This window comes from Chelonia mydas, chromosome 8 (genome assembly GCF_015237465.2).
Source record: "Chelonia mydas isolate rCheMyd1 chromosome 8, rCheMyd1.pri.v2, whole genome shotgun sequence".
Taxonomy (NCBI): Eukaryota; Metazoa; Chordata; order Testudines; family Cheloniidae; genus Chelonia; species Chelonia mydas.
In genome coordinates, this window is record NC_057854.1 from 51294315 (window position 1) to 51315595 (window position 21281).

The 21281-nt window shown below is 47.7% G+C and overlaps 1 protein-coding gene across 1 annotated transcript in view; it reads left to right on the plus strand.

The window, feature by feature from the left end:
- Positions 1 to 21281, plus strand: part of FAM163A (family with sequence similarity 163 member A) — a 62812-nt gene that overhangs the window by 3819 nt on the left and 37712 nt on the right. The gene's annotated exons all lie outside the window — the stretch shown is intronic.

Here is a 21281-nt window from a genome sequence, read left to right on the forward strand (position 1 = left end):
ACCCGATTCCCCTCTCATTTATACCAGTTGACAGTAGCAGTAGCTCCATTGGAATTGAGGGCATTATACCTGTGTTAAAGTCATGCGAGAGTTCCAAGGGGCAGCAGGGATGGGATGCAAAGGGAGTGGTCTGCATAAATTAACAGCGACCTATCTGGTGAGTAAATAAGGGAGGAGTCCTTGGCCTGAAAGGTGGCTGTAAGGTGATGTGACTAGGGCAGAAGACAGGGATACAAAGCAAAACAAATGCTTTTGTCTTTTTGTAGGGAATAGTGTGATGATATTTTAAGAGCTACAGGAACTGAACTCAGACATTTGAATAAGGCTTTTGACACAGTCCCATATGATATTTTCATAAACAAACTAGGGAAATGTGATTTAGGGGAAATTACTAGAAGGTGGGTGCACAACTGCTTGAAAGACCATACTGAAAGAGTTGTTATCAATGGTTCACTGTCCACCTGGGAGGATATATCTAGTGGAGTCCCGCAGGGCCAGTCCTGGGTCTAGTACCATTCAATATTTTAATTAATAACTTGGATAATGGAGTAGAGAGTTATGTTTATCAAATGTGTAGATGATGCCAAGTTGGGAGGGGTTGCTAGCACTTTGGAGGACAGGATTAGAATACAAAATGATCTCAACAAATTGGAAAGTTAGTCTGAAATCAACAAGATGAAATTCAATAAAGAGAAGTGCAAAGTAGTCCACTTGAGGGACCAAAAATCAAATGCACAGCTACAAAACAGGGAATAACTGGCTCGATGGTGGTACCGCTGAAAAGGATTTGGGGGTTAGAGTGGATCACAAATTGAATGAGTCAACAATGTGGTGCAGTTGCAAAAAAGGCTAATATCATTCTGGGATGGGTTAACAGGAGTATCATATGTAAGACCCAGGAGGTTACTGTCCCACTCTACTTGGCACTGGTGAGGCCTCAGCTGGTGTAGTGTGTCCAGTTGTGAGTGCCAATTTTAGGAAAAATTTGGACAAATTAGAAAGAGTTCAGAGGAGGGCAACAAAAATGACAAAAACTTTAGAAAATCTGACCTGTGAGGGAAGGATAAAAAAATTCAGAGAAACTGTCTTGAGAAAAGAAGACTGAGGTGGGACCTGATAAGTCTTCAGTTGTGGTAGGGCTGTTATGAAGAGGATTGAGAGCAATTGTTTTCCATGTTCACTTAAGGTAGGTCAAGAATTAATGGGCTTAATCTGCAGCAAGGGAGATGTAGGTTAGATATTAGGAAAATGTTTCTAACTATAAGGATAGTTAAGTACTGGAATAGGCTTCCAAGGGAGGTTTGGAGGTTTTGAAGAACAGGCTGGACAAACACTTGTCAGGGATGGTCTAGGGCAGGGGTGGGCAAACTTTTTGGCCTGAGGGCCATATCTGGGTATGGAAATTGTATGGCGGGCCATGAATGCTCACGAAATTGGGGGTTGGGGTGTGGGAGGGGGTGAGGGCTCCGGCTGGGGGTGTGGGCTCTGGGGTGCGGCCATAAATGAGGAGTTCAGGGTGCGGGAGGGGTCTCCTGGCTGGGGTTGGTGTGGGGGGTGAGGGTTCTGGGGGGGGCCTGAGGATGAGGGGTTAGGGGAGCAGGAGGGTGCTCTGGGCTGGGACCGAGGGGTTCGGAGGGCGGGAGGAGGATCAGGGGTCGGGCACGGGGTTGGGGCATGGGAGGGGGTCAGGGGTGCAGGCTCTAGTGTGAGCTTACCTCAAGCAACTCCCAGAAGCAGCAGCATGTCCCCACTCCGGCTCCTACGCGGAGGTGCAGCCAGGTAGTTCTGCGAGCTGCCCCATCCACAGGTGCCACCCCTGAAGCTCCCATTGGCCGTGGTTCAGGGCAAGGGCAGTGTGCGGAGCCCCCTGGCTGCCCCATGCGTAGGAGCTGGATGTGGGACATGCTGCTGCTTCTGGGAGTTGTGTGGAATGAGGCAAGCCCCCAACCCCGTTCCCTGGCTGGAGCGGGGCAAGTCCCGGACCCCGCTCTTCAGCGGGAGCTCGAGGGCCAGATTAAAACATCTGGAGGGCTGGATGCAGCCCCTGGGCCATAGTTAGCCCACTCTTGGTCTAGGGTTACTTGGTCCTGCCACCTGGACTTGATGACCTCTCCAGGTCCATTCCAGCTCTACAGTTCTATGACCCAATGAATCTATTCTACAGTGCCAATATAGTAGGCAGAGCCAGGTTAGATTTGGCTAGTCCTGACCCTGGGGTAGAGCTGGGACTGGTTTGACTGGTCCTGGCCAATGGGGAGGACTGGGGGAGATTTGAATGGTGCCATGCCTAGGCAGGCTCGGATGATCCTTTTGTTTGATTGCCAAAAGAGAAGTTATGGTTCCAATATTTGCTCAGCAGGTTTTAAATGGTATTTCATTTCCATCTTGTAAGAAGGACCAAGTAAAACAACTCCATCTGCTTCTGCCAGGTCTCTGAGGCTAGTCAGCAGCACTCCATGACCAATGTGTCAAACGCTGCTAAGAGATCCAATACATTTGACCCTGGCCCATGTCTAAGATGGTTATTTCCCAGGGCCACCAGTGTTGGCTTAGTGCCTTATCCAGATCTAAATCCAATGGTGAAGGACAGCAGCAGAGGGCAGGTATTGTTGGAGGCAGCCCTTACCTAGGTTCTCGGTCACTTTGTGCAGCTAGTATGCTATTTCCCCACCCCAGAATGCATTTCTTTGTCTAATTTTGATTACATGGAAGTAAAACTGATCCTGATTAAGCCACCATTGAGGTTTGAATGTGGGATCTTCAGAGCTAAAAGCCTCCATTGCTAGAACTCTAGCAAGAAGGGTGTTCCAGCCATTAAGGCACTAGCCTGGGACTGTGGAGACCTCTGTTCAATCCCCTGCTCTCCCACAGGCTTCCTGTGTAACCGTAGCCTTTCTGTACCTCAGTTTCCCTCATCTGTACAGTGATGATCATAGCACTGCCCTGCCTCCCGGGGGTGTCGTGAGGACAAAATACACTAAAGATTGTGAAGTGCTCAGATACCCCAAGGTTTAAGGGGGCTAGAGAAGTACCACAGCTAGACAGAAATAAGTTGAGAATGAACTAAGTCTATTGGCTGGAAGAGGTAAGGGATTCTTCTGTGGCTCAGCCACTAGATGGGCACCAAAGCTCCCACTCTCCTAGTGACAGACAGACAGGCAATGCCTGTCAATGTTAGTCACCCTGTCAGAGTGGCAGCTGAGTGCTGTGCCCATCTGAAGGGCACACCTGCATACTAATGAGGGTTTTATGAAAGAGAGAACTAGGCTGCTTTTGTTTTGCTACCTAAAAATTAAGGCAACTCCACTGGGGCTGGATCCTGGTGTAAATCACTGCAGGTCCTTGGAAGCTAGCTGAGGATCTAGAGATGTGCAACTCTCCATAACTTTAGCAGGGATTGGACATGTGCGCCTGAGGACAGGAGCGGGCCCTGGGCTTTGTTTTTCTTGCATGCGCCCATCCCTGTAGTGTGTAAGCACGTGGGATGCTATCAGAGTATGACTTTGTGAATGTAATTACATTTAATGAGCCATTAAACTAAACCTCTGTTTATGCTCCAAGATAATGTTGACAGTCCCAGCTGTATGTCTTGTATCCTCGCAGGAAGAGAGTCTTTGCTTTCCTGTAGCTGATGGCCAGCGTTGCCCCTCCCCCAGCCTCTCTAAATCCTCTCGCTGCAAGAAAAGGGCAAGGTACAAGCCTTTGAGCCGCACAGAGCTCTTCTTCTGGCCTGGGCAGTTACTTATTGAGATGGATATGGAGCTGTGGCTCTCTGACAGCCACATTCTCCGTCCCTTTGAAATGAAAGAGAGACTTTAATGGATCATTTGACAGAGTGACAAGTAGGGGTGGTGAAAAAGTAGTAGAGAGGCTTTTATTTTTGTAACCAATTCTCCATTTGGTAGGTGGGGGGCCGAAGGCAACCTCTCTCACTAGCTGAGACCAACCCATTGCAAAGGGGCCAAATGGAGCCCTGCTAGAAGGAAGCAGAGCTCCATTGAAGTCAGTGGAGCTGCAGCTGCATACACCAGGCATAGATTTGGCCCAGAAGTTTTGGACGGAGGATTTTTAAAGCTGTCGAAGGTTTCTGGACATCATTAAATGAATAGGAATTAGGTGTCCAAATCTGCCAGGCAGCTTTGAAAGTTCCCAGCCCCAAAGGCTCCCATCTGAAGAAAGGTGACTATCAAGTGTGCATTGGAATAGTAATGGGGAAAGTCCTTTAATGCATCTGTCTTAAATATAAAGGGAAGGGTAAACACCTTTAAAATCCCTCCTGGCCAGAGGAAAAGCCCTTTCACCTGTAAAGGGTTAAGAAGCTAGGATAACCTCGCTGGCACCTGACCAAAATGACCAATGAGGAGACAAGATACTTTCAAAGCTGTGGGGGGGAGAAACAAAGGGTCTCGGTCTGTCTGTGTGATGCTTTTGCTGCGGACAGAACAGGAATGGAGTCTTAGAACTTAGTAAGTAATCTAGCTAGATATGCGTTAGATTATGATTTCTTTAAATGGCTGAGAAAATAAGCTGTGCTGAATGGAATGGATATTCCTGTCTTTGTGTCTTTTTGTAACTTAAGGTTTTGCTTAGAGGGATTCTCTATGTTTTGAATCTAATTACCCTGTAAGGCATTTACCATCCTGATTTTACAGAGGTGATTCTTTTTACTTTTTCTTCTATTAAAGTTCTTCTTGTAAGAAACTGAATGCTTTTTTCATTGTTCTCAAGATCCAAGGGTTTGAGTCTGTGGTCACCTATACAAATTGGTGAGGATTTTTATCAAACCTTCCCCAGGAAGGGGGGTGCAAGGTTTTGGTGAGGATTTTGGGGGGAAAGACTTTTCCAAACGACTCTTTCCCAATAATAAACCCGGTTAGATGTTTGGTGGTGGCAGCGAAAGTCCAAGGGAAAAAGGTAAAATAGTTTGTACCTTGGGGAAGTTTTAACCTAAGCCGGTAAAAGTAAGCTTAGGAGGTTTTCATGCAGGTCCCCACATCTGTACCCTAGAGTTCAGAGTGGGGAAGGAACCTTGACGGCATCGCTGATAATTAGCCAAGGGAGTCTCTATAAATGGAAACAAAGAATACTAATACCTGTGGGGAAGGCTGGTTAAAATAGAGAAACAGCTGCATTTTGTCCTAGAGGTTAAGCCCTCCATTAACTTAAATGCAGCTACACTCCTTTACACTAGCGGTGGATAAGTCCATAAACACAGTCCTCCTGTTCATTTGGATTTAGTGTTGGTGAAAGCCCTGGAGACTGAAGCCTGTTTGTCCACAGAACAGGTTTCAGCAACAGTGCAAGTTCCCTACCAAAGTGCCTCATGCCTGACCTGGCAAGGTCACTCCATAGGCCGAGTGAGGAGTTCAATCTGCATCGTTCATTCAGTTCCTGGACCCTCTGCTGAGACTGCCAGCCAGGGGGGCAATTGTGATAATGGTTTTGGGACGTGGACACCTGTCAGTTAGGAACTAGATCAACCGACTTGTGCCACAAGGTAGTCATTGCCGATAAGAGCCTTTTCCACATTCCACTGTTCTGAATCTGGAGACTCCAGCCATGCTGGCAGTCAGCCCAAATCAATTATGACAGGACTCTGGGACCTACAGTGCCAGTGGCTTCTAACCAGTTATCCCCTTCACAGCCCCACGTGTGCCAAACATCAAACTCTCCTTCCTTGACTCACGTAGGAACAGAATCAACTTCCTTTTGGTTCACCTTCTAATTTATTGCTAGGCTTTACCATACTGTCATAATGAGCACTATCTGTGCCCCTCCCCAACAGGGATGAGTATCTCTTCATAGCACACCTCTGTGGGAGGGAGGGTTGTCCCCGTTTTGGAGAGGAGAAAACTGTGGCACAGAGAGAAGTAGGCTTCTGTTTTCCAGAGGATCCCTTAATTTTGGACCCCCAACTGGAGATCCCTAGGGAAGTCAGTTGGATCTGTGCCTACACAGCACCTCTCAGAATCCGGCTTTAGACAACTCAAATTGGTCATGCAAAATCAGGGGATGTTACTGAGAATGCAGGTCTAAGTAACTCACCTAGGAAGTCTGAGTCAGAGCAAGGATCAGAATGCAGGTCAGAGTCCTTATCTACCAGGGCATCTTTCCTCTTTGGATCCAAAGGACACAAGTGGACTGTACATATGTGATGAACAGCAGTATTTGGAAACAGTTTATAGCTTTGCATTCAGCTTTTCAGCCTATTTTTAAGGTGTTTATATGACTAAATTGCTGATTTAGGGCAAACATATCCACTCTGTCAGTCTGGATCTTGTTCATTATCTATAACCACATCCAACAAAACATCATGTCTATAACCACATCATATCAACAGGACATGCATTACTTTCCAGCTCAGTGGTAGAGTGTTTTTTACTTTTCTCTCTCCCTGATTTTGCCTTGGCTCTTTACTCTGCAATGGCAAGTGTTTCTTGAAAAGTCGGAGAGATTTCGGGGAAAGTTTTCAGATTCTTGGTGACAGTTTTGAATTGGGAGCAATCTGCAACTGACTTCGGGATCTCTGAGTCTGATGCAGCAGATGTGTCCAAAACCTGCACGTGTACAACAGGCTTCGCTCATCAGTGAAAGCTTCCCTCTGGGCATGACTTTTGCGAGGAACAAGGTTTACTATTTCCCCAAGGGATTTTGCAGGGGTCATGAGTCAGATAGGGAGGCCCAGGGCCAATGTGCAACAAGGAAAAGCATTCTGGGTGGAAGGCGGTGTGCTGTTATACAAAGCTGAAGAGCTTTGATGGTGGTAATGACTGCAGAATGGGTCGGAAAAGCCAGCACCTGTGCATCCGAACATGGATGAGAGAGAGCTGCGGTTGGTTGGCTGGTTTACGTCCCTTGTCAGGAACTGCACTGGGCAGCATTCCTGAGCGTTGTTTCAGAGAAAGCCAGAGAGAAATGCTTGTTAAGACCCAGATCCTCAAAGGGGATCAGTGGGAGTTGGGCACTCAAGTACCTTTGAGGATCTAGGCCTAACTTCCCAGTGGGAGCTATGGCTCAAGTGGCAATATAACTGTCCTCAAGCTGGACCAGCTGCCATCTGTTTGGCTTTTAACCTAGTCCCCAAAGGTGTTAACCACTGGGAAACACTGCCTAATACCACTGTACAGGACTTGCTGAAGCACCTAATGCAGCATGTTCTCCTGGCTACACTCCAGCTGAACAATTACATCCTGCCTTCCCCAAATGGCCCCTGCACTTCCCATTGGATGTTGTATCGACTGATCACTGCTGAATCCACCAACTTCCATAGTGCTGTCTGAACTGGCATTGTTGTGGGGGTTTTTTTGGTTTTTTTTTTTTTTTTACTCCCCCACCCTTGGGAGGCTAATGCACCAGTGCCCCGGTTCTTCCTTAAACATGACAGCCCTGGCCTTTGGAGTCCACAACAATCTGTCTAGACAGACACTTACCCATCTGTAGCATGGTTCGGCATTGAGCCCTATAGGCAGGGTAAGCTCTTCTCAGTGCTTAATCTGTGCCAGGACTGAGTCCCGGCACCTCCTAGGCTTGGCAGTTCAGAGCCCTGGCACTTTTGCTGCATCAGTTATGAATGTAAAAAAACCAAAATTGCTTGAGCCCCGGCACCTCTTTCAGTACAAATTAAGCATTGGCTCTTCTTCAGGTCAGGCCACTCCCCTGCTCCAAATCTTTCCTTTTGAAGGTCTAGTTCCCTAATGAGGCTCGTTTGTCAGCCCTTCCCTCTAAGATCATAGGTTGTTAAAATCTCCTCAGGGTGTGGCAGGTAGTGTTGATGAAGTTTGTTAGCCCCTTTTTTCCCCTGGCCAGTGGTGGGATACATGCACCTCCTCATGGTATTCTTCCTTTCTTCCTGTATTAAACTGTGGTGCGGTGTTGCTAAAGAACTGCTGTGTTCCTCCTCAGCGGTGGAAGAAATGAAATTCTCTCCATGCACAGAATATATAGATCCTTTTAGGAAGCTGGCTATTGCCAGTAGCATGGAGAAGCGTATACAGTCAGGACTTTCTTTTTGTCGCCAACTGAAATCTTGCGTGCATCCTCCCAGGCTATTGGAGTAGGATGCAAATCAGGATCCTGATTCCATTTCTAGATCAGGTGAGGCAATGGAGCTGCTGCAAATTACCTCAGATTATATCTCTGCACCAGGACGAAACTGATAAGAAGTTCTCTGTTTGCACCCTGGATCTCTGCAGGTTTGGTGCTGTTAAGCTCCTTCATAGGATTATGCCTGCCTAAGAACATCATAATACACAGTTTTAAGTAGCAGAAAAAGATTAGATCTGGGAGAATAGCAAATCTCCACTGGATATGTTCAAAATACTCAAAGAATTTAGAAATTAAACTGGGCCCCTGACTCACTGGGTGTACAGGAACTGGCCACTTGGCAAAATTAGGGCTAGTTGTGACATCAGACAAACATTTTGAGACTGATTCAGCTTTCACATGCACCAGACACATACCCTCAGGTAGGTCCATAGGCTTACTGGAGTTACTACGGAGAGCAGAACTGAGCCCTCTGACTCGCTTCAGTATCTGGCTCCCTCCCTGCACACCATTGTCTTGAGTCTGATCTCACGTCCGTTGGTGCAGGACAGGTGTCTCCCCACTGAGGTCAGGGGGGTTAAGCAACTGTGAGATCAGAACTGGGCCTTTTTGCTTTACGCGCCCCAGCAGGTGTCCCATCTAGCAGAGCCTGAGAAGACTTCACCCAGCACGCAGCTGTGAGTGACCCAAGAGCAGCCTTTCTTGTGGCGTTTTGGCATGGCCACTCCAGGGCATGGCCACTCCAGCAAGCGCAGAGGTGGCACCAAAAGGCATTTTTCAAACCTTTGGAAGAAGCTGCAGTGGAGCCGGTTCTGGACAAAGCTCTGGTGGATGCTTGTTTCCTCCGAAGCAGTCTGCACATTCCTGCCTGGGAGACATCTGCTGCTGGTGATAGCTCTACCCCCAGGGCACCGGTGCCAGAAAGAGCTCAGCAGAGCTGGGGCATATTGGGTGCGGAGCACTCTTAAAAGCTAGCCCTTATCTAGAGGCTTCAATTGGAGTTCTATTCTCTAGAAAACCTGGTGATGATTGTGGGTGTTGAGCATGTGAAAGTCTGGCCCTGAATGCTGTTGAAAACCTGACCCTAGGGGCATGAACTCACAGAAAAGGTGAGAAAATAGAAACAAATTTAAATCCCTTGACTTCCATCCCCATTCTGTATGTCGGCCCCAGTGGTGCATGGAATGGAATAGGTCTTCTGCAGGAAGGTTGCTCTGCTCCCCCAGACTGGATGTTCCAACAGGAGGATCTAAAGCAGAAGCAACAGCACCACTTCACTGAAGAAACCCAGCAAGGAGCATCTAAGTTCCCTTAATGAGTTCCTGTTCCGTCAAGCTGTCCCTTCTCCTGCAGCAAGCCCCAGGCACCCCAACATGTGGGAGTGAGCCCAAACAGAGCAGCTTGTAGGATCGCAGCCTGTAATGAGCCCATGGAGAGAGTTCAGGCCAGATACGTGCCCTGCCTAAACTATTTGATCTAGTGTCTTTACTATTCACTCTGACCTTGTCCAGACTGGGATTTGGAAGGTGTTTGCACATGTTACGTGCCTAGTGTAGACAAGGCAGTGTGTCTTTATCATCTGTTAACTTGGCTTAGTTGACACTGACTTGTCTACACTAGGCATTTGACACGTGTTAGCAAACACCTTCTAAATCCTAGTCTAGACAAGGCTCCTGGGAGAAACTTTAGCAAGAACTTGCACCTCTCACGCTGCTAAGGATAAGGGAAGAGCTGTTATACAGCAGAAACTAAATATTATACTTTCCTAATTTCAGTAGCATTTGAGGGAAGCCCCTGCAGTGAAGGCATGAAAAGGTCGGATAATAGTCTGGGTATTTCTCCCATTTCTGGTTTTGGTTCTTCTCCAAATAATGAGCATTGGGAACTGTAGCTACAAAAACTGCCACAACTCCTTGCATGCAGTGTGACAGAAAAAGAACTCAATCCATTTCCCTTGCCTAGCCCCTCTCTCCCCCCACACTGGTAGTACCTGGAGGCACGTGAGTTCACTCAGCAGCGACCCCGCTGGTGGAGATAGGAGTAGCATTGATGGGTTCTGAAAAAACTATTTGAGGATGATATGTGTGTGGGACAGAGATATATAAGGGGAAAGCACTTCTGATGAAGAGTAGCTTGCCCCATCCCGCTGCAAACCAAGAAATGATGTCCTGGCAGGAAACAAACCCTATTCTTTCTCCCAGCCTTCTGATTTGGGAACAGATTCCCTGCAGAAAGCCCAGTTAGTGCTTTCCTTGTGTTTAAAAGCTGCAGTGTGGCCTATCGGCAGCCTAGCTCACTGTCATGTGTGAACTCTGAGCATGCTCTGTTGCTCTCAGAGGGTGGGAATGTGGCAGCACTCAGGCAATGCTGCGCACTGCTCAGTGGTAGAAAGGCCCTGACTAGCCAGGGAGGGGGATGATCAGGTGTATGGGAGGACAAGGCTGCTGAGAGGGCTAGAGGGGATTCCCGGAAGGTGCCCCCAAAATGTAAGTTTTTACACGATTCATCACTGGTGTTTTGAATCTGTAGTAAATGACTGAAGTCAAGTGCCCCTTGTTTATCTGGAAACCAGAGTCCAGCTGGGTCAGTGAGTGCATGTGCCTGGAAGTGCTTGTATGAGTGTGTGAGAACAGGGGGGCACGTGTGGGCGTGCACAACTGAGTGTCTGGATATGCGTGTGTGTGACCAGAGTGTCTGTGCATGCACCAGTGTGAGTGGGTAGCTCTTCAGGATAGTTCTTTAGCCTTGTTCCTGTCCTGCATGCGGTGGAAATGCTCGGGTTCAGTGGGCCAGTGCCATTCAACTCTAAAGGGGAATGGATCCTCAGATGGTGTAAATCAGTGTAACTGTCTGGAAGTCAATGGCGCTATGCTGGTTTACATCAGCTGGGGATCTGGCGCAGGATTCCTATTGTGGTTATAAGCCTTTCAGAATTAAAGTCAGGCCTCTAAATGTTTTATCTCCCCTCTCCTCAATTACAGATTAATTGGAGCCCTAACTTGGGTGCCATTTTGGAAGCGCAGTAATTACAAAACTTTTTACATTAATCTTTGTTTTAAATGCAGTTGTTTATGCAATGGTCTGCTAGTGCATCACAATTAATTCACCAGTTCCACTCAGTGCTGGATCTCTCTACCCTCCCCCATCAGTGCACCCCGACCATGCCCTGGAAGGAGAACCCTGACCCTATAAGACAAGTGCTAAGAGCAGAACTGACAGTGACATTGCAGAATCCTAGAAATGTAGGGCTGGAAGGGACCTCGAGAGGTCAGTCCAGTGTCCCGCCCCACACACAATGAGGCAGGACCAAGTATACCTAGACCATCACTGACCAGTGTTTGTCCAACCTCCAATGGAGATTCTACAACCTCCCTAGGTCACCAGTTCCAGTGCTTAACTATCCTTATAGTTAGGATCTAGCCTAATATCTAACCTCAATTTTCCTTGCTGCAGAATAAGCCCATTACTTCTTGTCCTACCCTCTGTGGACATGGAGAACAATTGGTCAGTGTAGCAAGTCGAGCACTCACCTGCATGGCGCCTGCTGCTGGTTGCCTTGGGAATTAGCCATTCCAGCACTCTGAGGGCCTCCTGCTGACCAGTGTCTCTCCTGCCTCAGGCCCCCGTGTCCCTCCTGGACCCCAGTGCCCCTTTTCTTGGGGTGCCTGTCCACAGCAGTAGCCCATACTCTGGGTCTCCCCTCCCAGGGGAACCCCCACCCCTTATGCCCACCTTGCCTCAGTGGCTACTGCTAGTCATCATCTAGCCCCCCTTTCTCTGGGGCAAACTGCAGTCCAAATTGGCCCATCATCATTGGCAAGGGGGTTGGACCAGCTGCCTCTGCCTATCCCTGAGCTGCACCTCTGCAGACCCAGTATCTCCTTAGGCCTTAACAAGGCCTCAGCCTGGGAAGTTGCCAGGCTGGAGATCCCCAGCTCCCCTTCCCCTTCTGGTACCCTGTGCTCCAAGGCAGCTAAGTCCTTTTAACTCCAAGACTGTAGTGAGACTGACCCAGCTCCTCCCTTAGCCCTTCCTATATTGGCCCAGCCTGGCCCTGATTGGCTGCCTCAAGCCCGCTCCTGATTGGCTCCCCAGGGCAGCCCTTTCGCAGGGCTGTTTTTAACCCCTTCCAACCAGAGCAGGGTGACTGCCCTGCTACAGTCAGCATCTTCTCTAAAACAACCTTTTACTTATTTGAAGGCTGTTATCAGGTCCCCCCGGTCTTCTCTTTTTAAGACTAAACGTGCCCAGTTTTTTAATCTTTTCTCACTGGTCATGTGTCTAAATCTTTTATCATTTTCATTGCTCCTCTCCACGTCTTTCTTAAAATGTGGCCTCCAGAACTGGACGCAGTACTCCAGTACTGAGGCCTCGCCAGTGCCAAGTAGAGCAGAACAATTACCTCCTGTGTCTGACATACAACATTCCTGTTAACGCATCCCAGAATGATATAAACTCTTTTGCAGCAGCATGATATTGCTGACTCGTATTCAGTTTGTGAGCCACTGTAACTCCCAGATCCTTTTTATCAGTACTTGCAGTTTGCCAGTTATTCCACACTTTGTAGTTTATGCATTGGATTTTTCATTCCTAAGTGTCATACTTTGTACTTCTCTTTGCTGAATTTCATCTTGTTGATTTCAGACCAATTCTCCAATTTATCACAGTCTTTTTGAATTCTAATCATGTCCTCCAAAATGCTAGCAACCCCTCCCAGCTTGGTGTCATCCAGACATTTTATCATTGTATTGTTCAGTCCATCATCCAAGTCATTAATGAAAATGTTGAATGGTACTTGACCGAAGTCAACCCCCTGTGGGACCCCACTAGATCTCCTTAAGTATGGTTTTCCAACCAGTTGTGCACCCACCTGTTAGTAATTTCATCTAGATCACATTTCCCTAGTTTACTTATGAGAATGTCATGTGGGGACTGTGCCAAAAACCTGACTAAAGTCAGATATATCATGCCTACTGCTTCCCCCTGCTAACCACTGGACCAATAACCCTGTCAAGGAAGGAAATTAGGTTGGTTTGGCATGATTTGTTCTTGAAAAATCCATATTGACTATTACTTATTATCCTCTAGGTGTTTTCAAATTGATTGTTTAATAATTTGTTCTAGTATCTTTCCAGGTATCAAAGTCAGGCTGATTGGTCTATAATTCCCCAATTCCTCTTCGTTCCCCCTTTTAAAGGTTTTATGTTTGCCCTTCTCCAGTCCTCTGGGACCTCACCTGTCCACCATGAGTTCTCAAAAGTAATTGCTAACTGTTCCGAGATTGCTTCAGCTAGTTTCTTAAGTAGCCTAGAGTAAATCTCATCAGGCCCCACCAACTTGAATACATCATAGCAAAGAGGCTTCTAAGCATCCTGTAGGTCCACAGGAGATCTATGGGCCTGTGTCCTGGCCCATGGTCTTTCTGCTAACAGCAGGAGTTAGTTAGCAGTTGACTTACTGGATGTTAAGGTCCAGGGAAGACCATGCCCCTCATTGGCTTAGTGTCAAGCCTGAGACCAAGAGAATGAGAAGGAGCATTTGGAGCCAATTATAGAACAAAGAGGCAGAGGCAGGTTACAGGGTTGCCATCCATCCCTATTCTATGGGATCGTCCCAATTGTTATAAACTTGTGGGACAATACAGTCTATGTGCCCCTAGACTGTGTAGTCTTCAGGGCAGGACCAAGCCTGTAAAGTGCCTAGCAACTTGTTGGGTCTTATTAGACCTCTCCCATTTCTGTGGGCTCTTGTTGACGGGGGAGACAGTGGGTAGGGGCCTGGTTTGGCTGTGAGGAGATCAGACCAGGGTTCTATTTGTGGCTCTGTGTGACCTTGAGCTAGTTTCTGGGCCTCTTTCTTCTGTTACCCTTTATCTGACTTGGCTGTGTAGATAATAAGCATTTCAGGCAGGGTCGGTCTCTTGCTATGTGTAAGTTCAGTGCCTAGCACAGTGGAGCCCTGATCTGCTACTACAGTCAATGTATTACTGCCACTCCCCGATCCTCCATGCTGTGTATTCCACCAGACAGATCTGAGCAGAAGTAGCTACACTGTTCCAGAGTTCCTGGGGGACTAGCCCAAACTCCTGGTGGGGGGAGGGAAGTAAAGGATGTGGGAGCAGTGAATAAGCAGGGTCATTCTCACCCTTTCCTAGCTATGGCAGGGCCTGCAGGGTGAGTGGCAGAGAAGCTGGCAATGCTGGTTCTACACCTATTGGTGGAGCTCCTGGGTCAGTGAAATCTCCAGCTGGGGAGCTCTAGCTGCTTCTCTTCAGGCAGCACCACGGGAGTAGAACTGGGGGCCCTGTGTATCCTTCACTGAGGACATGATGCTGCACTACTGAAATCAGGGGGAAGCATTGCCATTTATTTAAATGTGTGCAGGCAGGCCCTTGATGGACCGCCACTGGACCACCTCTCTGCTCCTTCTCCTCTTTCCCCGCTGCTCAGTTTCCTTCTGGTGAGCTGCGTCCCCTCTTGGGCTGCCTGTACAGTCATTTGCCTTCATAATGCCCAGTATCAATTTATAACTGTAAGAGGCTACTCCGTTTCTTTCAGGGATCCCGTTTGTGGCAGAAGGGAATACAAGGCAATAAATGGCTTCTGGCCATGATCAGATGCTGAAGGGAAGTTGGCCTGCATGATAATCTCCAAAGCCCTTTACTGAGCAGATTCCCCCTTAGGCCATGAATACCCATCCTATCTCCACTCGGTCCAAAGTCACTCAAATCTCAGGTGCATCTTGCAACGCTCTCCCCACTCCCTTCAGGCATTTGAAAATGGGCTGGGGGAGATCATACGTGAGGGGAACTGGAAGTGGAGGGGGATTTGAGTTTTTAAGTTGTGTGGCTCTTCAATGGTACTGCTGCCATGAGGATGTATGTTTAAGTTCTGTCCAGTCTTTGGACAGGCACCCTTCATAGCATTTCTGTCAATCAGACAGAGAAACCAAAGCAAAATCTGCAAGGATTATACAGTGAAGTAAGAGAAGGTTTAAAAAATATGTATATAGGAGGGGACAATATTTTTCTTGCCTCTTGAGGCTTTGGAAGTTCTGAATCAGTATCTTCTCAGCCTGCCCAGAGATAGTGAGGCTTGTGGGAATTGTGGGTGGAGTTTAGGGGAATTATTTGGAGGCAGAGCAGAAAATGAATAATTGAGGGGTGACCTCTTAGTGCAGGGCTGACAGGGGTAGCCCAGGAGTGCATCCGTACATGTCATAAATATAAAGGGAAGGGTAACCGCCTTTCTGTATACAGTGCTATAAAATCCCTCCTGGCCAGAGGCAAAACCCTTTCACCTGTAAAGGGTTAAGAAGCTAAGATAACCTCGCTGGCACCTGACCCAACATGACCAATGAGGGGACAAGATACTTTCAAATCTGGAGGGGGGGGCAAGGGGAGACAAAGGGTTTGTCTGTCTGTGTGATGCTTTTGCCGGGAACAGATCAGGAATGCAGCCTTACAACTCCTGTTAAGTTAGTAAGTAATCTAGCTAGAAAATGCGTTAGATTTTCTTTTGTTTAATGGCTGGTAAAATAAGCTGTGCTGGAGGGAATGTATATTCCTGTTTTTGTGTCTTTTTGTAACTTAAGGTTTTGCCTAGAGGGATTCTCTATGTTTTGAATCTGATTACCCTGTAAGGTATTTACCATCCTGATTTTACAGAGGTGATTCTTTTACCTTTTCTTTAATTAAAATTTTTCTTTTAAGAACCTGATTGATTTTTCATTATTCTTAAGATCCAAGGGTTTGGGTCTGTGTTCACCTGTACAGATTGGTGAGGATTCTTGTCAAGCCTTCCCCAGGAAAGGGGGTGTAGGGCTTGGGGGGATATTTTGGGGGAAGACATCTCCAAGTGGGCTCTTTCCCTGTTCTTTGTTTAAAATGCTTGGTGGTGGCAGCATATGGTTCAAGGACAAAGCAAAGTTTGTACCTTGGGGAAGTTTTTAACCTAAGCTGGTAAGAATAAGCTTAGGGGGTCTTTCATGCAGGTCCCCACATCTGTACCCCAGAGTTCAGAGTGGGGAAGGAACCTTGAAATGGTGGCAGAGTGGTGGGATCATTTTGAACCAGAAGCACAGCAGGATTTTAAAGGGTTTTGTAAAAGGTGATTGCAGCTGTAGATTCTGTCTCTCTGCCTGGGGGACAGAGCAGCAGGCATAACAAAAGGATTTTTCTGTAGGCTGAGAACAGCTATCAGAGAAAAAGGCATCAGGTTACAGCACAGCAAAATTTTACAAGCCAGTTTTTTTGTTTGTTTGTTTTCTTTCTAACTCTCGGGTGTAAAGTTAGTTAAAAACAGAGAGGTTAGGATGACAGACAGCACTGTTCAACAGAAACTGGAATTAGGCAGATTTGAGGCTGAGGAAAAACAAAAGGAATATGAAAGTATCTTGTCCCCTCATTGGTCATTTTGGGTCAGGTGCCAGCGAGGTTATCTTAGCTTCTTAACCTTTTACAGGTGAAAGGGTTTTGCCTCCGTCCAGGAGGGATTTTATAGCACTATATACAGAAAGGTGGTTACCCTTCCCTTTATATTTATGATGATACAGATCCTCGCAAGAGGATACAGATTGAATTTTCAGAGCAATAATTGGCTGAAATCCATATAATGGAAAATCTGTTTTTGGTCAAATCAAGCACTCCTGCCTCAGGCAAAATCTTTACTGAAATTAACAGGAGTTTTGCCTGAATAAGAAATGAATAAAGTCTGCAGGGTTTAGTCCATTCAACATAGAGTAGAAGGGAGACGCGTTAGTTGGTTTTTAGAGCAAGAGAACGGAAAGCAGGATTACTAGCTTTTATTCTTGGATCTGCCACTGACACATTTTGGGCAAGTCCCTTAACTTCTTTGTGCTGTAGCTTCCCCATCCATAAAAGGGAGCTAATAATACCTACCTCACAGGGGAGCAGTGAGTCTTACTTAATTAAGGTCTGTAAAGTGTTTGGAGATCTCTGTATGAAAGGTGCTGGATGAGTGCCAACTGTCATTTTTGCCATTTTTATGAACAAACAGATTTTTTTTTTTTTTGGTCTCATGGGAATTCCTATCTCCAAATTGCAGAAGCAATACAGTGCACAGTGAAAGACTGATTTTTAAAACACCTTCCTTCTTTGCATTCATCTTCCCTCTCCACTGCTTGCAGGACTCTTGTGAGGCTGGCCAGGACAAGACGTTTTCTAGGGATCTGCCATGTCAGCGGGAACTCATTTATTGGGCCTACACTATTCATTCCTCTTCCTGATCATTGTACTGCCCGAGGCGCTAGTGTTAGACCCTGGATAGACATAGAACGGAAAAACATCCCTGACTCCAACGGGCTTACAATCAGAGTTCCACCCCCACTCAAATCAGTGGGAATTTTGCCAGTTGAAACAAGGTTCGCTGCAGTGATTAGAAGTTGGGTCACTTTGCCATGGCCAAGTGTGACAAGGTAGCTGAGATGCCACCTTTCAGTACCGAGTCCTCAGATCTGCTGTTTCCAAAAGGTTTTTACTTCTAGCTAGTTCCAATCTGAGTTTTGAGAATTGGGGCGGGGGAGGTAAGGGAGAGGGAAAAAAAAAAAAGAAGAAAAGCGCCAGCCTTTTGTAGAGCAATCATAATGTGAAAGCTCTCAAGGGCTAAACAGAAACCCAAACCAATTACAGAACCTTTCCCGGGGCTCGGAAGAAACAGGATTCACAGAACAAGCTGGCAGCATTGCAGAAAATAGAACTGCTGGACTGGAGAGCCCCAACTGGATGATGGGTGACCTTGATCATATGCCAGTCAGTTACCATCAGACGGGGGACCAACAGCCTTGTGGGTTTTCAACTTCCCTTTTCTTCCTGTCTTCTGACTGAGGTCACCAAGTAAAGCCAGGATCCGTCCAATGAATGGTGGGGATGGGGCAGGGCCAAGTTTCAAGAGCTGCATTCGTGTTTTCACAGTGACGCTTTCTCTTGCTCTATTTGAGCTCCTGAGCCGATAGGGGCTGATTAGACCTGAGGGGCTGTTGAATTTCTTTGTGCCTTTCAAATAAAGGCCAGATGGAGCGAGAAGTAGCAGTGGGCTGACACACAGCTCATGAAAATAGCATGCCTCCATTGGAGTCAATGGAGTCTCACTGATTTACAGCCACTGGGAGTCTAGCTGTAAGTCTTCAGAATTCCCTGATCTGTTTTATTGCTTATTGCCTAGATCTTCCCTTCTGGTTCTTGTTTACTGTTATATTTGATTCCCCCTGACTCGCTGGAACATGCATGTATGCACCATAGCATGGTGCTTTACAGAGCAAATAAAGAGCCTGACTCTGATTTTGCTGACACTGGTGTAAGGTCTGGATCCTGCACACACCAAAGTCCCATTGACTCCAGTGGTACCGGATCAGGCTTTAAATGACATTCCATTGAAGTGGTGTAAGGGGGATCAGAATCAGGTCCCTGGTTATCTGTGACATGACTCAATGCAGGGTGATAAGGAAAGGGGGGCTCACCTTTTAAATTAAATGATCATTAATATTATAGTAACTGCTAGGAGCTGGGATCAGGGCCCCCTTGTGCTAGATATGGAACAAACTCTTCTAAACGCACAGCCTCTGCTCTGTGTAGCTTATGGTGTGGCTTGAGTTTTGCAAAGTGTGCGTTAGTTAGATTGGTAGCTTTTTGGGGAAGGGCTGTCTCTTTTATTCTGTGTTTGTACAGTACCTTGCACTATGGGGACCTTGACTACAGCTCCTTGATGCTATGGTAATACAAATAATCATCCTCAGGTTAGACCAGTTTGTAAATATTTTGTTGTATTTATTTAGATGTTAGTCTGGTATTGGAGAGTAGCTCATCATGTTCTACACTCTACGTGTTTCTGCACTGTGTACTTTCGCTACTACATCTCCAGACAGTTACCTAAACTACCAGGGACAAAATGGGTCACATTTTTGAAACAAAAAAAGAGAAGTTGGGCCCTTCTGAAAGCTGGGCAATGAAAATGGCGTAGGGGGTTTTATGAAAAGTGGTGTTGGAGCAGCTATGGACTGGAGCCTTTTAACCCATTAGTCACCAGGCGCCAGGATTCTGATGAGCTGCCTTCTCTTGTGAGCTTTCTAAACTGTTCTGTAACTTTACACCCCTAGCCCCTCCCACAGGAGCAAATGTATGTGGGTGGGTGGGTGGGTGCGGGGGGAAGCTGAGGTCCAGGAATTCCTGGCTGGTTTCTTCTGCCCTTTGACCATATGGCTTTACACTTACCTCCCTCCCAGGAGCCATTCCTGGGGGGAAGGTTTCACTTAGTGGAGAGGGAACCCGAATGAGTTCACACTGATGGGAGTGGCGGTGGGCAGAAGCATGTCTGATGCCACTGGCAGTGGCCACACCCCAGCCCTGCCCTTTTCCATGTCCACCTGGATAGACTGATGCTGGCAAAGAGCCCAGGGAGGAGCTTCGGTGATGGTGTGGAAGGAGAGGCCATGCCACGGAAGTGGCACTTTGTTGTTCCCCACTAGCTTTTTGTCCCTCTGCCTGCAGAAGAAAGGAGAGCCTTATGGTCTAGGCATTGGCCGAAGATTCAGTCGTGATTAAGGTTCAATTCCTAGCTCTGCCAAGGCTTCCCTTTATGATCTTGGGCAAGTCACAGTCACTCTGGGCATAGCTACACTGCAGCTGGGACTCAGCCTGGCCCAGTGGACAGACTGGTGCTAACTGAGCTCAGACTAGCCTGTTAAAAATAGCAGGATGGAGGCAGCCTGGACTCTCATACCTACCCCCCGGGTCTGAGCTCGGGTGCCTATTCCATCTCTGCTGGAGCCGCAACGTCCACACCGCTCTCTTTAGCATGCTTACTCCAGCCCCATTAGTGTCTACCCAGGCTGGAAGTCTCACTCCTAGCTGCTGTGTAGACATACCCACAGTACCTCTGTTCCCCAGCTGTGAAATGGGGGCTAACCATACCCATACTGCCTCTGTCTGGCTTGTCTCTGTAGACTGTAAACTCTTCAGGGCAGGTACTGTGTATATGGACGGCACCTAGCACAGTGAGGCGCTGCTCCTAGTCAGACTCTCTAAGTGCTGCTGTCCTACAAATAATAAATATGATGGCGGGAGAGAGGGTGATTTGGGCTTTAAAGACAAGGACCACACTGCCGGCCCTTTAAGGAGAGCTTTGCTAGCCACGGGGGGCAGCACATCCTGTGCCGCTGACCCTCAGCAATTGAGGTTGGTATAAAGAGGAGACAACAGTTTTGAGCATCTTTCTGAGCAAGCACAGGCAAGAATCCCCCCTGGCAGAGGTGACACCTCCTCCGAGAATCCGTGCACTCCTCATCCCCCCACATCTCCGGAGAGCGTAGTACACATTTGTATCTGTCATATCAGATCCTTCCGCACCACCGCTCTCTCAGCCAGCTCCATGCTTTGGCTCCCTGCCCTGAATCCTCTCTTGGGACAGGCCATCACTTATTCATGCCTTTTCTTCTTCTTTGCCTTTTCCTTCCCTCCGCCTCTCCTACCTTTAACTAACTCCCTGCCCTCTACCTGTCAATGCTGCCTGCCAGAATAAAACCAGAGCTCTCTCTGCTCGGAAGACAGAGGAGAGCATCAAATATTGACGAGGCTCAGCGAGGCGGCGTTGTGCTAGTTCAGAGGCAATGCCTGCGTGAGCTCAGTCGCTGGGGTCCCAGATGCACTCCTTGCGCCGCGTGTTCAGATCTGCAAGTAATGCTGCACCATCCCTTTCCCTTCCTTTCACTCGGAGACCCGTCCGGTAGCAAAAGCTGCACAATCCTGATCAAGTCCAGAGATGGCCTGGACCAGTCTGGCTTGCTTCAGACTGGCAGTCTGAGCATCGCCCTAGGCTACCAGCTACAGCCCCCGACTGTCTGTCCCTATGTACCCTTTGGATGGCAGTTGTAGCACAGTTGGCAGGTCTGGCGTGGTCCTGGACCAGAAGTCATAGTGCTTGTCCTGGAAACCTCATGCCACAAGCCCTGGATAAACACTGTGGCTTAAACTTTCAGCAGACAGCAGGGACTGTGTGAGGGTTTGTCCACTGCCCTCCTGTGTTCAGCAGGGTCCTCAGCGCAGCAACCCCTCAAACAGTCTAAGTTCCCCTTTCTCGCTCTCCGCACTCCTGCCTGTGTCTCCTCAGTTTCAGCTTTGGTGCTGTCCCTGCGGGGAAGAGTGGGGGCTTTGCCCTCAGAGCGGGGGGGAGGGGCAATCCAGCTGACCTCCCCCCCGCAGAACAGTTACCCGGCCTATTCACAAT